Genomic DNA, 2,515 nt, shown 5'->3' with positions numbered 1-2,515 from the left:
TTCAGTTCCCAAATGGCCACAATGGCCGGAGCTGGGCCCATCCAAAGTCAAGAGACAGGAGCTTCTTCCAGGTCTCCTACATGGGTGTGGGGGCCTAAGTGCTTGGGTCATCTGCTGCTGCTTTCCCATGGGCATTAGCAGGGAGCTGGATCGAAAGTGGAGCAGCCAGGACTCAAACCGGTACCCATATGAGATGCTGGTACTGCAGGTGATAGCTTTACCCACTGTGCCATAGTGCCAGCCCCCTTCTTAGTCTAGCTAAAGTTTTATCAATTTTTTCATTTCAAAAAATAATTCCTGTTTTATAGATCTTTTGTATTTCTTCCCTCCATTTCATTTATTTCTGCTCTGCTTATTATTTCTTTTCTTCTACTAATTTTAGTTTTATTTGTTTTTACTTTCCTGGTTATTTGTGGTAAACTAATAAGTGGTTTATTTGACATCTTTCTGTGTTTTGAAAAGATTATTTATTTTATATATTTGGAAGGGGAGGGGGAAAGGTGGAGAGAGAGAGACTGCTGGTTCAGTCTCAGAATTCTCACAATATCCTGCTCTGGCAAAGGCTGAAGCCAGGGGCTCAGAACTCAATCCAGGTCTCCTATGTGGGTGGCAGGGACCAAAGTATTTAGGCAGCACCTGCCACCTGCCAGGGTGTATATTAGCAGGAAGCTGGAACCTGTAGCAGAACTGGGACTTTCTTAACTTCTAGACCAAATGCCTAGAAGTTTAAATATTCCAGTTTTTAACCCTTTATCAGAGGTTTCCATTTTCTTTTGTTTCTAAAAATGTTTTTGAATATTTGTCCCTAATTTTCCCCTTGATCCATTGGCTGTTGAGGAGTACGATAATTTCCATATATTTGTGAAATTTTCAAAATTTTTCTTGTTATTGATTTCTAGTTTCACTGTGTGTGATCCGAAAAGATGGCTGATATGACTTGTTTTGTGAGCTATCACTTGATCTATCGTAGGGGATGTTCCATGTGCTTTGAGAAGGATGTGTGTTCTACAGCTATGAGCGGACCATTCAGTAGATGATGATTGGGTCCAGTTGGTCTAGAGTGCAGCTTAACTCTGCTATTTCTTTGTTGATTTCCTATCTGGATATTCTCTTTGTTGCCTCCCAGGGTATGCATCAGCAGGAAGCTGAAATTGGAACTCATACATTCTGATTTGGGATGTGGGCATCCCAAGTGGCAGTTTTAACAGCTGTGCCAAACACCCACCCATCATTGACTGTCACTATGTTTTAAATTCTCAATTCTTTTTTTTAAGATTTATTTATTTATTTGAAAGTCAGAGTTACACAGAGACAGAGAAAGAGAGGCAGAGAGAGAGAGAGGTCTTCCATCTGATGGTTCACTCCTCAGTTGGCTGCAACGGCCGGAGCTGGGCTGTTCCAAAGCCAGGAGCCAGGAGCTTCTTCCGGGTCTCCTACGCAGGTGCAGGGGCCCAAGGACTTGGGCCATCCTCTACTGCTTTCACAGGCCATAGCAGAGAGCTGGATCAGAAGTGGAGCAGTGAGGTCTTGAATCGGCGCCCATATGGGATGCCGGTGCTTCAGGCCAGTGTGTTAACCCACTGTGCCACAGCGCTGGCTCCTTAATTTCTCAATTCTAAAGGTTGCAGATTTCAGTTACTATCTTGTTGCTTTCTGGCACCTTATTTTTTCATTAGGTGAAGTTATGGTTCCCTGAAATTTCTTGATGCTTGTTGGTGCATGCTGCCATCTGAGTATTGAAGGACTAGGTATTTATTTCAGGCTTCATAATCTGGCTTTGTGCCTGTCCTTGCAGAAATTCTAAGCAGGCTTCACCCCCACCCCCACCCCCACCCCCACCCCCACCCCCACCCCAGTTTATGACACACTCTGCTATTTCAGCACTAGATGGCACTGTAAATCAAGATTTACTTCCAGTATGCTATTGATGCGTTGTCACTATTTCAGCATTAGAGGGCATCTTGCACCCAAGTGTGTTCTGACACCAGGCTGGTTAGAATGTTGTTGAGAATGAGAATGAACTGGATCGTCGCTTCTTGGCCTTTTGGCTGAGATCGAGTGTAGTGTCTGTTCTTATCAGTTTAATATCTGATAATAAAACTAAAACAAGAATGAACTGAATCATAATGGCAACACTAATTTACAACTCAATCTGAACACAGAATGTTGATTACTATAGACTGGGAGGGATGGGAGGAATAAACGGGTTTTGGGTTTTAAAAATAGAGGAAGCTGACCGGTGCCGCGGCTCACTAGGTTAATCCTCCGCCTTGCGGCGCCGGCACACCGGGTTCTAGTCCCGGTCGGGGCGTCGGATTCTGTCCTGGTTGCCCCTCTTCCAGGCCAGCCCTCTGCTGTGGCCAGGGAGTGCAGTGGAGGATGGCCCAGGTGCTTGGGCCCTGCACCCCATGGGAGACCAGGATAAGTACCTGGCTCCTGTCATCGGATCAGCGCGGTGCGCCGGCCGCAGTGCGCTGGCCGCGGTGGCCATTGGAGGGTGAACCAACGGCAAAGG

The 2,515-nt window shown here is 45.9% G+C and overlaps 1 pseudogene; it reads left to right on the top strand.

Moving 5' to 3' along the window:
• The first annotated feature begins 2,028 nt into the window (after positions 1–2,028).
• Positions 2,029–2,141, top strand: LOC127485073 (U2 spliceosomal RNA; annotated as a pseudogene).
• Positions 2,142–2,515: the final 374 nt, after the last annotated feature.

This window comes from Oryctolagus cuniculus, chromosome X, assembly GCF_964237555.1.
Source record: "Oryctolagus cuniculus chromosome X, mOryCun1.1, whole genome shotgun sequence".
NCBI lineage: Eukaryota > Metazoa > Chordata > Mammalia > Lagomorpha > Leporidae > Oryctolagus > Oryctolagus cuniculus.
This window is presented reverse-complemented; position numbering and strand designations above follow the sequence as displayed.